The sequence below is a fragment of the Pleuronectes platessa genome, chromosome 16, assembly GCF_947347685.1.
Source record: "Pleuronectes platessa chromosome 16, fPlePla1.1, whole genome shotgun sequence".
NCBI classification, from domain to species: domain Eukaryota; kingdom Metazoa; phylum Chordata; class Actinopteri; order Pleuronectiformes; family Pleuronectidae; genus Pleuronectes; species Pleuronectes platessa.
The window spans coordinates 10,976,945-10,991,845 of NC_070641.1; the positions used below are offsets into that span (position 1 = coordinate 10,976,945).

The 14,901-nt window shown below is 43.2% G+C and overlaps 1 protein-coding gene across 2 annotated transcripts in view; it reads right to left on the reverse strand.

Moving 5' to 3' along the window:
• stat5a (signal transducer and activator of transcription 5a) overlaps positions 1–13,754 on the reverse strand; it is a 57,156-nt gene extending 43,402 nt beyond the window's left edge. For both annotated transcript variants that reach the window (XM_053443936.1, XM_053443935.1), the window contains exon 1: positions 13,553–13,754. The gene's annotated coding sequence lies outside the window, so the exon portion shown is untranslated. The remainder of the gene's footprint in view (positions 1–13,552) is intronic.
• Between the last annotated feature and the right edge of the window lie 1,147 nt (positions 13,755–14,901).

The window sequence follows — 14,901 nt, forward strand, 5'->3', positions numbered from 1 at the left end:
CAACTCCTGAAGGGTTTTCAATAGTAACTCAGTTTGAGCAGAAACGGCTCCAAACCGACCTCAAGCTCAGTTCACTGATCTTCAGAGGAGCCGGGCCGGCAGAGACAAGGGGCTGAAGAAAGAGCCGGGGGCCGGTTTCAGAGCAAGACTTCGGTTAGTCCTGTGGTGGATCTAATAAAAACCCCTCACACTGCTCACTGAGGATGAAAAGACGGATCATTATTGATCCGCCGGCTGACAGAATGCAATGTTACTGTATTTCAATGTCAGGAGGTCAGGAGGTCCTGACTGGGTCGCTCCTTTCTAATCTCATTCATCTGGCAGGTCATATTCTTTCTGCTCTTTTAATCTCAGCGTCAGGAAGTTATAGCAACGGTCAACCTCACTGCAGATGTATGGTAAGAGGATCAGGCTGCATATTTCCCTGGCTGCTGTGGACATTGGTCGCCCTGCTGTGTGCAGGAGGCGGGAGGAGTCGACTCTGCGCTGCGTGAGCTCACACCCATGAGACGAACGATCACATTCAGGCCGGCCAATCGATGCCTTTCATCAGCTGGAAAGAGAGGGGATGTGCAGCTGTATTAGTTAAAGCAGCGGCAGACACTTGTGCATGTGATTACATGAATTAGCCTAACTCTAACACAGTTACCCTGAGACATCTAGTCAAAGTTACACCTAATGCACGTTTATTAGAATGTCATAACGCTATTAACCCTAATCTAAAGGAGTCCTCCATTTCCTCTGAGACTCAGGCACAACATGGTGTGAGACTGTAAGGATAGCTGTGTGTGTTGTAGAGTGTGTGTGTGTGTGTGTGTGCATGTGCGTACATGTGCGTGCACAGTCGGTGTGTTTGTGTTTGGTACGTGTCAATGGAAAGGATGGTGCTCTGGCAAATATGGGTTATGTATTGTTTCAACATCTTCAAACCGGTCTTATGACATTAGTTAAGTGGAAGAGCAGTGTTGTTACTGCCACCAAGGAGGTTTGGGTTTTGTCTTCATTTGTTTATTTGTTGGTTGGGTCAGTGAAGAACTCATAACCTTTTGGTGCAGATCCAGATAAGGATCGTTTCTCTTTTTCTTTGACATTGAGAGACAGGGCATTTTACAAAAAAAAAATTCTGATTTCTCAAATGATTAATAATGGATCTTGATGAAGAATTTTTTTTGTAGATTAATATTTGTCAGTGTGCAATTTGTAGCAGATCAAAATAGAGCAAGTGAATTTAAATGGGCTTTCATAAGGGGCGTGTTGGTGGAGGTGAGCGCTCTCTGAGTGTCCTTCACGTTACATTGCTATAGATTGGAAAGAATTTCACGTATTGTTTTTTTGGGCGTCTCTAAATTCAAGCCATGTCTTCACTCTACTGTTCATCTCTTTCAACGATTCTCTTTCCTTCTTTTGCTTTGACATTGCTCCCGACACCAATGCAGGCCTCTTTAGAGAGCTACGCCCTTTTGATCTTCCCAGCTTGTCACGTGTCAGAGGTCAGAAAGCTGCAGTTTCTCACACACAGTCTCTAACACAGTCACTTGAGCTCTGGACCCCCCCCCCCCCCGCACCCTGCTCCCTGTGCTGCTGCTCCCCTTTCCATGTCTCCCCCTCCCGCCATGGCCAGCTCAGTGCTTCAAGCAAAAGGTCAACTCCACCTTTACCCCACAGAGAAAACAGCAGCACCCTCCTTCTGCCGGGGGGGGGGTTGATTTTGTTAACAGTGTCCAGAGCTAAGTGCTGGGAACCTTGGTAGACTTAGCATCTTTTCACGATTTCAATAGGGAAATCATTATTTTAGAATAAAAAAAACTATAACTTAGAGCATCAAGTAACCTCCTTGATTAAACTATCTGACTGTTCTAGTCATTCCTGTGGCTTACAATGAAATCATCCCCGGGTTTTTTCATACAAGTAATTTTCTCTTTCAGTTCCTCCATGGGCATTACAGAAACTCCCCATTGTGGCTTGAAGCCATAGAAAGTTCAATAAACAAAGAAGAGACCATATGATATGTCATAAGCAGGATTATCAACAGTTGCTTCAGAGTAAAAATATATTCAAAATAAAAGCAAACTCTGTGGAGCACATAGCCGTGCCACGGCCAGTCCCCTTAAATTCAATGAAGCTGCACCAAATTTCACACACTCATAGATATGAGTTCTCTAGATGTGCCAATTTTTGTAGGTGTTATTCTGTGGGATAACTATAATGATGTAAAAAATTTAAATTAAAAAATCTTGCTATGTTGAAGAAAGTAAAAGCAATCTTGGATCCGCCCGCTGATCGACACAATATTTAACTGGGTTCCTCCCCGAAAAATACCACATCCTTCCACTATGCTTCTATGAAACTTGATTTCTTAAATGAACTTGAAAGTGTTTATGAGAAAACAAAAGTCAGAGTGAAAAACCAAACCAAATCAGTCGACTTTGTTGGACACGATAGCACCACCGTGGTTTGGTGACATGACGTCAGTCAGGGACCTGGTCTCTGTTTACAGCGGTGAAGGGCATCGGAAAGCACCATTTTACCGAAAGGGCAAAGTGGTGGAATGAACAGTAAAGCACATGTACAGCAATATGAGGAACAGGAAGTGTTGGAGCTTACATCACTATGAGCGCAAAGCATCGTCTCCCTCCTGCCTTGTGGATGCTTTTATTTCTTCTTTTTACATTAGAGCAATTTTATTGAGTATTCATCAATTAATCATGTAATTGCAAGTGTTTTGATTTGGTTTTGATTTTCATCTAGCATACCTTGACGATCTGATGCATTTTATTGCTATGCGGGCAGCCGAGCAAGTGCACCACAAGCTGGTGATGCAAATAGGAAACCCCAGACCAGACCGTCTCATTTCATTAGTCCATGCCACAGATGCAAACCCTGAATTGGGAAACAACAAGAGTTGGCAACTTTTTAAGCCAAGAGATAGGAAAGGGAATAGGAATAAAATATTACATCTGAGAAAAAACAGATATTCTTTGATTCAAAGATCGAAATCCGTCTCTCCTCTTTAGGGTAACAGGAAGAGCCAGGTCACCAGTATATTGCAAGGGGCCCGATATAGACTACAGACACTGCAAACTACACAGAGAGACCAGAGCCAAACTGGGAACAGAACCGGGAGCCTTCTTGCTGTGAGGCGACGCTGCTAACAACCTCCGCCCCAAACATGTTTAATATCCATCCTATTTGTAACAATACTTCTGTACGCTTTTATATTTTGCTGCTCAACCAACATGCTTCCCATGAGAAAGAAATATACAAACCATACTCTGCTTTTTACTTAAATTACAATCCATTTATTATTCACCAGTGTATACACATGCAGCCTCATGTCTTGCTGTGGGCAAAACAAAGACAAGCAGCATCAGATCATGTGAAAGTGGAAAATGTGTCTAATGAGGTTTGATGGTAATCCAACGCACCACGGAGCATTGGTGATCCTGCACAGCAAACAACAAATGCACACTGTCTGTCTGTCTGTCATGTATTTAACTGAACATGTGATTGCCACAAGCTGCTTTCAGACATGCATTGAGCTATGCAGACCTTCTCTGCCTGGCCTCCGGGTATAATGTCCATAGAAATCCAGGAGAAGATGATGTGTGAACACAACAGGGGATCCCCAACAAATATCTCCCGGGGAAAGAGTGGTGTCATACATGTAGAAGACCCTGATGGAGAGAGTTTGTGGTGATAAAAGCCGACACCGGTGTCTGTTTTGTCAAGAAAATCCCATGATCTCTGCAGCGGAGTTGATACGTCACTTGCTGTCTCTTCCTGCTGCTGATCCACCTCTCGCCTGAAAGGATTTGATGCTGTTGTGAACGCGTCTGTGCAGAGAACCCGCTGTGTTGGGACTGTGTGAAAGGCAAACTGCGGGTAACTGCAGCAAATTCTTCGGAGTTTACCCGCAGGTCACGTCTGAAAACGGCTTCACGTGGCCGAATGCCTCACAGCGGTAGCAGGGGGCAGTGAAAGGAGCAACAGATGGGATCTAATTGTCAAAGATACACAGAGGGATCCCTAATGTAACTGTGGGTCTGACACATGCTTATAACACTCAGACCTCATCATAGACCTGTGTATGAACATGTGCTTTATTATAGAGACGCTAAGCAAGCACGTGCAAACCTTTGCACTGAGGCACAACAATTTTGTAAATGCATGTACAACCATCTAGAAAACACTGAATATGGAAGCCTAAAAAAGAATAAAACATCCTTCTTGCGAAATATTGTATTTCTATTAAATCAAAGCAAAACAAAAAATAAGGGTTTTGTTGTTTTGTTATGGGAGAGTCGGGCTGGTTTTAAAAACACTGCTGCGGGCACAGAGGAGCTCCTGGGATCGATACGGGAGAACAGCTCCACAAATCCAAACACTGACTTCGCATTAATCCGCCAGTGCCCCTGTGAGCAAGCAGGACACAGATAGAGGATGAAGCGTGCAAAATGTCACACACACACTTCTAAAATAGCAACCCAGGGAGAAATAAGGAGCTTGTTTGTGCATTCGATCCTTCAGCCCTATTTCCTCTCTAATCCAGTGCAGTGTAATCCAGCATACATGCAAACATAAGAGACACAAGGATCAATAATTGGGAACTGTATGTCTTCATAATAATTTTTTCATCACATGCTCCTTACATTAATCTTACACAGATGTTCACCAGACACAAAGGAGCATCCATGACCTAAATCCAGCTGAACAAAAACACATTCTTACATGTTACACACACACGTGAATTTGAAACAAGGGTCAAGAATAATGGCGGCACAAACAAATGAGCTACGTTGTTTATGTTCTCCGTCCCATGTGCATACACAGCGCTCCGTGTAGTGTGGGTACATTTAACAGCATTATTTCATTTACTGACAGCATGTTTGTCTGTTTTTAGAGCAACTATCTTTACCCCGATCTCTCTCTGCAAACAGAGAGAGATATTTATTTATCGGTGAGCTATCCATTTCCAGCCCGTCTCGTTCTCTGTAAGCCTGTAATAGGCTTGAGCACAGCAGTGGGAGCGTGCAGCAGCTACTTCTCATCCGGCTCAATTAAAGTGTCTCTAAGCAGACTCTACAGCAAAAACTGCTTTTAGCCACAGTGCTGTTATGCAAAAATAACAGAGGAACCGGTGTTGGTTAAAGGCCTGGCCCTAAACTTACATCTACACTCAGTATCATATAACGTTCCTGTCCTCCATGTAAATAACAATGAACAGAATCTGATAATCGTGTTAACCTTGTGCGTGACCCTGTATCGCCCCGGCCCTTGTCATCTCTGTCGTCAAACAATCTTATAAATTCTTCTCCAAAAAGAAGTTCATTCTAAATTACATTGCATTTGTAGAGATTAGATCCTGACCAGTAATTCAGCAGGGCTGACGTGCTCAGCTTCAAAAAGGCTGCAGGGCTCCGCACAAACTTTTGACGTTGGTCACACTGGTGCGCCTAACTTTTTCATTTAGCTGCAGCAGCACTTAATATAGGTGCAACTAGAATTTTTCACTGCCCCCGATGACAGTTCACATACAGTATGGGGGGGGGGGGGGGGGGGGGGGGGGGTCTCTGTCACTTTTCAAAAACAAAACTGATGATCACATTTATTTAGTTATCAATCAATGATGTTGGATCAAGAATCCGGATCTTTCAAGTCAATGAAACACTGATGTCCTGGGGGGTCATACGATAGGGAAAGAACAATGCCTGTCTGAGTGAAGAAGCCATTCAATTTTTGAGCAGATCAAGGAATAGTTTTCCTCTTTCGTTAAAATGGTGAGATGGAGGTATGTGCTCTTTGAGTGCCCTCCTCATCACTACTTTGTCGGTCATATTATGGGACTGTCCTGCCGAGGATCCTGTTTCACATTTAGGGGGTTGTGTTTAACTTGCTCAATGTCTGTGAGTTTTCCTCCTCCCTGCAAACCCCTCATTAGATATTAAGTCTTTCAGCTTATCTGCTATTTACCTGTAAACCTGAGCACTGACCTGGAGAATTGCCTTGACCCCTTTGTAGTCCTGCAGAGTCTTGTGAGACACATGTTGGGTCTGTTTCGTGTTGCAAAGCACCTACATAGGAACTAGCTCACGATGAGCCTGAGTTAGAGTTCTTTAAGAGACATTGATGTGGCAAAAAAAAGCTAAAATGTAATCAAAATCTGGTTTGACAGCAAAGTGAGAACTGGCAGATTTGTGGGCCACTGTCCTTTCTGCTCTCTGCTTCTCCTCCACAGGCAGTAGTGGAAACAGTTACTTTATCCTTAGGTTACACTCACATTCTGATTGATTCCTCATTAAAAGGTATAATGTTAAATATAGTGTTAGATCCCAGTGTCAAATAGACACTGGGATCCCACCTCTCTACCTGCTGCTTATACATCTGTATCTGTGTTGTCAGGACATACGGTTTCAGTCAGTTCATGCTGGGTCGATACCAGTCTCCACCCAAAACAGCCCTTCCCTTCCTGGGAACTATATGCACATGGTGTGCACAGCCACAAAGAGCAGCTTGAGTTTTACACTTGATTTATACTGTCAGCTGTAGCACATTATGTACAAACTTTGGTTTTAAATAAATATATATATATGAATTACCTCAGAACACAGACAGCTTGTGCTTAAAATAGCTGCAGTGTAAACCTTACATTTGGGAATGTAAATAAATCACATGCACAGTATCACATTCCTTGCTTCATTTCAGCAACCTATATGGGTTCAGAGGGAACATTTAAGGACAACAGAATATGGTTTTCAGCTGCAGAGTTTGCAGCTTTATGATTAGATAGAAGATAAAATACTTTCTTAATTGCTCTAAAAGGTGCTATTGCTTGGAACGTGCTTAATGTCACAGTGTGTGTTACTGTAAATGCTGCTGTCAAACTGAAACTGACTGTCAGATGGCAGCGCTCTCTTAATGCATCACCCAGGTCATTCCATGGGTGACGACGTGCACTGACTTCATAAGTAGGCCAGCAGGTCAGGCTCACATTGAAACCCTGTCTCTATGGGCCCATTTTTTATGTTCAATACTTACAAGAACTCACATGAGGTAGTTAACATATTCTCAGGCATCGAGATTGCCTCCTGCTGACCAATGTAATGATGCACAGACACTGGGACAGAGACACACGTCACAGGCTTAATGGTAAAAACCATGTGAGCAAAATGTCAAAAAAACTTGACGAACTTCCAAGATCTGCAAAGATGAACCCCAAAGAGTTGTGTGCTAGATATGCCAAAGCTAGCATGTCCCAAATCACCAGGAAACAATAAGTTCATACGGGGACTGATAACTGCACAACTGCCAACGATATGTCCTTCACATTTTCTGTACTTAACAAACTCAATATGTTTCCCACATATTTAAGTTTACGACTTCACATGATGAAATGTCCTTCAAGGCCCGATGAAGCCATCTATTCACATAACTCATGCACGAGAGATCAAGCGTGACTCACGGCCCGAGGCATTAATAAAAAACATAAGCGGTTGCGAGGTGTAACTTTCCAACACGACCATTAAAATGGAAGTCGGAGATCAATAACTCACCGAATGACAAATCCAAGATTCGACACTAAGCCATACTTTTATTAAACTCTCATAAATATCACCACATTCCTGAGTTTGAAGGCACGGCCGAAGTTGTCGGTCACTGAGCTTCTCTTGGAGTAATTCAGAGGGTAGGATTCCTGTACACTGATGCTACTTCAGCATGGAGGAAGGAAAAACTGCTCGTCTTTTTTCTCACTCACACTCCCAGAACTTCTCCAGGGATTGAAAAGAAAGGGCGACCTGCCAGTGGCTCACAAGCTGGCTTTCAGTAACCTACGAGCTGCCGACCCTCGGCCGGGAGTGAGCGTAGCCACAGGTTGGGAGCTAAAGTTGAGGTCTTGAGATATAACGTGCTGTTGTCTAAATGACAAAGAGAGCTCCCGAAATCCGTTTTTCACAAATTAACAAGATAACGATGTGCAGATTATGAATATCGCTGAGCCTTTAGCGCCATTCGAGGTCATGCATGCTTCTGAATAACAGCAAACAGCCTCCAGATGTGAACTAAAGTATGGTGTTTCGAGCTTTATGGGTCAGGCTTGGTGCAACGTTCCCTCAGCGGCAAAATATAACAGCTGTGTGTTTAGACCTAGCAGGGGAGTATTGTGTAAACATGAGAAAATGATTAATCCGGATCACGTATTTTAATTCTTAGCCTATTCCACGCTGACCTCTGACCGATGGCTCCTTACACAAGTTAACAAAGGGAAGCACCCTTGGCAACATCAATTGGATTTCAAGCTTATACTCTCCTCTCTTGATTTGTGGCTTCCTTCATATGGCTCAGCGCAAACTTGCTTCCGAATTTCTTCTGGCTATTCTTGTTGTGTCACTGAGATAATAAACCAAGGACTTATCATGCTTTTCAGTGTCCTCAAAGCTCGCCCCCCCCCCCCGCTCCCACTTACTCACAGCAATGACGAGAAGAGAAATTTTGAAAAAAAGACAATGAGAAAGAAGGAGGCAAAAGAAAAGATCTTGGGAAATATACAGCTACAGAAAGGGGAACGTCTAGTGAAACTGCAGATGAAACAACTCGCTGATGGCAATCAAATTTGAGTCTTGTGCGAAGCAGGCAGTGATCATGGGACAGAAGTAAACGCTGTGGATGCCAACAATCAGCAACGCTATTCGACAGATGGATCAGCGAGCTACTGGCCAAGACCAGGCTGAAAGCTCATGGTCACGTGACCGGTGGATTAGCGTTAGCCCAACTGACAGGGGGAGGAGGTTAGGGTGCGTGTCACCACACGCTTCCTGATCACTTCCCTTTGAATTTGTTTCCCTTTTTCTGTCCCTCCTGTCACTCGCCCCCTGTTTGCTTTTCACACTTATGATTTTTATACCGTTATTTGCACCAGAAAGCAATCAGAGGATATTCTTTCTTTCTTTTCTTATTGTTAACTTCTTTCATCCATTCATGCTCTCCTCCTCCGTTCAGAGTGACAGGAAGCCCTATGATAAGCACAGTCATTAGTGTGTAGGTGATGCTGAAAACTTAGACCCATAGCTCACTCATATCAAAACTACCACTCTAATCGCCTCATGATATCAAGAACACGTCTCCTGTGCGGTCTTTCCATACAACCCTCCCCCCCTGCACCCCATACTTACAGTACTCAGACTTTCTCATCAGCCTTTCCCAGCCCAGTGAACCCTACACTTGTCTGGCAGCGGCGAGTGAAAACGTGAGACACACAGACGCTTAAGGACATGCCATGCTGTGAGCACATGGCACCGCGGATCCATTTAATTCACGGATCTAAAAATAGGAATTGGATTGAATGGGTATTTAAAAAGGACTTGAATCAGTCTTGGCGACACATGGCAAGTCAGATTTTTGTAATCTTTTTTTGGGCAATTGAAATTTAAAATCTGAAATTGTAATTCATTTATCCTAAAGATTTTTAAACATTAAGGTCCCACATATCAGGATACTGGAAGCCAGGGGCGTCGTTAGGCCTGTTTTAGGGGGGCTGAAGCCCCCGTAAAATGTTCTTCAGCCCCCCCAAATAATTATTGGGATTTTTTTTTTTTTTTTAACTATTGTTTTACACATTGACAAGTTATTTATAACTCTAACATGCTACATATGTAAGTGCTTTTCTGGTTTGTATGTTTTCTCCCCCTTCAAATTACAATCCTATAGCCTCTCATCATACTTAACAATAAAAGACCAGGCACTAGGACCTTAGGGAGTCTACATCGCTGCTGCGCTGGCTTTCTCACTCTGCCAAGTAACGTCTCTCATCAAGACAGTAGGATTACAGCCAAGGAGTTTAGCTCATAGTAAATGATGCACGGAGTGAAATTGTAAGTACAGGTAGTTACAGAATGTGGCTATCTGTAGTTGTTAACGATTGTTACCTTCTTAAATTTAGGTTTACTTGAGGCAAATGAAAGGGAATATTGTAAAGAGCTATGTTAACACTAAGCTAGCTAGCTAGCTATTTTGTTAGAAAATGTCTCCAGTGAGCAAGTGTGTGAACGAGCAAATTTGAAATGTAAGAAATAACTATCGACAGCTCTCTATTCTTTGCATTAATATCTATCTCTAGTATTTTAAAACAATAATATCAGTGCCTATAGAATGTTGTTGTTTATAATCAGTTCATATTTGTGTTGTCAAATTTCACAATGACCCTGAAATTCTGTCTTTTCTGTTATCTTATACTGAATGAATGCAAGCAAAGATACAGAGAAAAATCCCACTCTTTCTGATTGAACCAATCTATGAACTGTATGAAACATGGATATCCGCTGCGCGCGCAAACATTCAGCATCCTTAGGGGCTAAGCCCCCCCTTTCTTTCAATCCTAGAAACGCCCCTGGTGGAAGCAACAACAATCGTATTGGGTCTGTGGCCGGGATGCTCAGAGCAATTGCACTACCAGCTAGCTAGTGATGCTAAGCTCGCGCAACATGAACGCTCCTTAAAATCTGCAAGATCTCTGCCTTCACCTTGTGTCTCAGTGGGTGTCAGTGTTTACAGCTCTGATTAAAGAATGAAGCAGCACAATCTGTTTCGCAGTACAAACGCCATGAGAGTGAATTACGTGAGCAGAAATCAGGTAAACGTGTATTCCCCGCAGGGTGCAGGCGACCACGCGGGAATGGTAAACAGTTTACATGGCTTCTAGGCAGGTTGGCAAGTCAACCAATGCACTGCAAGATGGCTGAAACCAGCACCAGGAAATGTGCAGGATACAAGACACTGTGCATTCTGTACAGGAAGTTGTTCAGACCCTGCACAATGGGAATCAAGGCAGGGAATCCTGCATGCAGAGTGAGAAACAAAAAAAACTGTGAAGTCTCCACAAAGTCTCAGCACCAACTTCAACACAAGGAGAAGCTGATTCCGATCTGGGTGTGCGCCTAGACACTGGCAGTGGTGTTTGATCACAGTGACAAATTAAGTGACGGACTAGGAGACTTGGTCCGTGCAATGATCCGGAAAGTCGTACATTCTATTCCAAGTGGCACTGAAGGCAACTTTAAAACATCTTAAATCTGTCTTAAGCTGCAGGAACCCTGGATAAAACAGTGCTTTCCCCGGTCTCCCCTGCTGCTCTTCCCCCTGCATCGGGGGGGCTTTGGGACAGGGACACTCTGTGCCAATCAACTCATGCCAGGGCCAGCACCGCCATGTTCCCCTGCCAACACCAGAGAACCTCTTTTTCACAGAAACCTGGGAAAATGCTCCCTTCAAGTGCACCCTGCACAGCGGGGACAGAGGGAGCACGCAGGGGTAACATGGTGGCTTGCCAACAGGGCTAAACGCTGACTCCGACCATTGTTTCCTGTCTGAAATGTTTGACTGATAGCGAGAGCAGATGTGCAGTAAACACAGAGGAAATAAAAGATACATAGAGAAGGAAGCATCTTGAGCAAAGAACTGAGAATCTGAAATCAAGCCAGCAAAATGTCAAGAAAGATCCCTGTTGCCTCTTCGCTCACCGTGATGTCTTGAGATGACTTCGTCCCAAAACCCAGCTGTTGGATGTCCGAACATATACAAGATACATTTATTAATCCCAAGCACACATGCACAGTCACACTACATGCAGCGTTTGACCCATCTGGTGAACATAGCAGGACACACAGAAACTGCAGCTGCAACTGATGATTCAATTATCGAAAATGATTGTTGACTTTTGACCCACTGTTTGCAGCACGGCTGAGAGCAAAACACAAAAGGTGTCGCAAACAAATCATTTCCATCGCCCTGCAGAGAGGAAAGGACTCGGGGAGTAGCCGTAGAACACATCCAAACTTTTCACACTGCAGCCTCAAGGGGGGACATTATCACAGTGGGCGGAGGACATTATTGTCACAACATGTAGTTCTCCATTACCAGGAGCCGAGGGGGGGCCAAGTCACTGCCAGCTGGACTGTGGGTGTCGAGACGAAACCTTCCAAAGGTAAACAACTAAAGGCTCATCAGAGCAACTGAGCGTTCAGCAAATGACAGAGGATGCCCACTCCGGGGTCTTGATTCTGGAGAGCCGGCTTTGCACTGACCTCCATGAACCTTCCCCTTCATGCCTCTTCATACCACACATCAACAGTGGTATGCAAATAAACAATGACATCCTCTGTTTCGCAGTAACGTACAGTTAGGTGAGATAAAGTTAGATGGAACAGAGCTGATTACGATGTAACAACGTGCCACCGATACTCTTTCAACTGTATCCTTCCTGATGGTGTCCGGAGCCTGACGTGCCTGAAAGCATCTTATTGTGTTATAAGTGGTTTTTTTTGGAGGTTGTTGTGTATCATTCCCACGTCCTTATAATATTCATCCATTTTCTAAAAAAATCGATTTATTTAACCAGTAAAATGTATGTTGATAGTATCACTTTAGCCGCTGTTTGTCGTGTAGAGAGGAACAGAGGAAAGCAGTCAAATATTTGACTGGAATGAAACCATATGTACTTGTATTAATTCAAGAAGTGTCAATAGTAGATTGTGGAACCAGATGGAGTTTATCATTTGACCAGTAAAAGGCAGGGGGATATGATTATGTTTACTCTGTTAAATCAAGTTCTTTAAATCTGGTTGTAACTATTTATTGATTTATAGTTATTTCTAATAAGGTTTATGGTTTTACTGTACAGTGTCAAACCTCGATTACAGTCCTTTGTCATTAGGCTGTGATAATGTAATCTTACAAATCATGAAATCATTTATTTATTTTTTAAATAGATATCAGCCGATATATCTGTATCTTTTTTTACTCCTTAATATCGGTATCAGCCCAAAACTAATCCCTATCAGTCAGACTGCAGAAAATTCAAATCCCCAAAAAGTTTGTTTGTGCTGACACATAGGACCTTTTAAAAGCTGTAGCCGGGTCCAACAGGCACCACTTTCCAAACTGCTACATATCCTTTGCATGTGAAGTCTTTATCTTCGAGGTAACATCGCAGTCAGACAGATGTCATGGAAGTACAAAGTGCAGGACTGCTCGCTGCGGTGTTGAGGGGGAAAGGTGTCTGCATCCACACAGAGGGCAGCAGCAGCTCAGGGACAGCAGCAGCAGCAGCAGCAGCTCGTGTTCGACCACAGCACAAAACACAAAGTCCCACAATCACCTGCCAAACTTCTGCAGCTACAACCAGCACAGCCCGCGAGCGGCAGACGGGTCCCGCTGCATGTGGAGCTGCCTGTGGATCCAGCAGCGTTTCATGACACCACGGGAGGAAGAAACTACATGTCTACATAGATGGGTTCATACATGTGTGTGTGTGAGCCTGTGTGTGAGCCTGCGTGTGTGTGTGAGTGTGAGTGTGTGTGTGTGTGTGCGCAGCGTGCGCAGGAGCCTCACACACACACACTCGCAGTTTGTTTACAAAGCGCTGTCAGAATAAGCTTTCGCAACCGGTGGAGGGACAGTGAGTGGGACGAGACGAGAGACGTTCACTTACTCACACACGCACGCAAACTCAAAGACATACATGTATATATACACACACACGCACACAGCATGTCACGCTTACCTCGGTGGAGCGACGGGAGCTGCGGGGCTTTTCTCATAAAACGAGGGCAGAGGCTGCAGCGACGATACCGACTTACGACAGGAACCTCTCTCTTTCTCTCTCCCTCTCACTCTACTCTACCTCTCTCTCTCTATCTCACTCTACCTCTCTCTGTCAGTCGTCAGTTTTCCAGCAGTTCACTGCTCTCTCTCTCTCTCTCTCTCTCTCTCTTTCTGTCAAACCGCCCACTTCCGGCGTGTCTCTCTCTCTCTCTCTCTCTCTATCTCTCTCTCTCTGTCTCTCTCTCTCTCTCTCTCTCTGTCAGAAACACTTTCTGCTAATTTCTTTCTAATATCTACATTATATCATTTAACAACATTTCTGCAGGCTTAGTGCAAAAACTATTCTATTTTTATTTTGTTTTACTTTAATTTACTTTACGTTACGTTACGTTACGTTACGTTGCGTTACTTTATTTTACTTTACTAATTTAATTAGATTTAATTAAAACAAATTAAATGCATTTTACTTTGTTTTATTTTACTGCACTTTGCCTAACTTAACTTAACTTAACATATCTTTATTAATTTTAACTATTTAGTTTTATTGTATTTTATTTAATTTTTATTGTTGAATCTGACTTTGTTTTGAGCAATAGTGTACTGTGTTGCCACACATGCAAGAAGAACCACAGTCACTAAAAATAAACTTTGTTCAACACTGCTGCTTTAGATAAATCAATAATGTGATATGATCAATACAAACATTTATATCAGATTTAAATTGCTCCCTTGTTGCAGGGGCTCGTGTCTCTAGTGTTTACTTACAGCGTGTTGCACAATCCCTCTTATGGTGCTTATAGTATTTTTTACATTTTATTTTGTTTCCTATTTTTATATATTCTTTATATTCTTTATACTTATAGTTGCACAAATACACCACAGAAAAATCCCTTGTATGTGTAAACCTATGTGTATAAGTTATTTTTTCTAATTCTGATTCTGTGCACACAGGTCGATTACATTCAATTTAATCGCCAACTACCCATATCTGTCGTCATCAATCTGGACAACAGCGACCCCCTCTGGTTTAATGAAAAAATAACGCTTAATGGAGCATTTTAAAAGAGATGTAATTAATGTTTTTTCAATTTCCGCTCAGTCTAACCCTTATCAGGTGAGATGAAAAGGGGGGAAAGAGAGGGAGGGAGGGGATGGGGGGTGGTGAGGTGGCGGGGACTAAAGATAAAGCTGCCAAAATAAACTAGAGGACATTGTGTGCCTGAGGCACGTCCAGCAAATTAAATAAAGAGTCAGATATTGCTGCCAGGGACAAAGCAAAATACAAGTAAAAGGGCAACAGACACCATG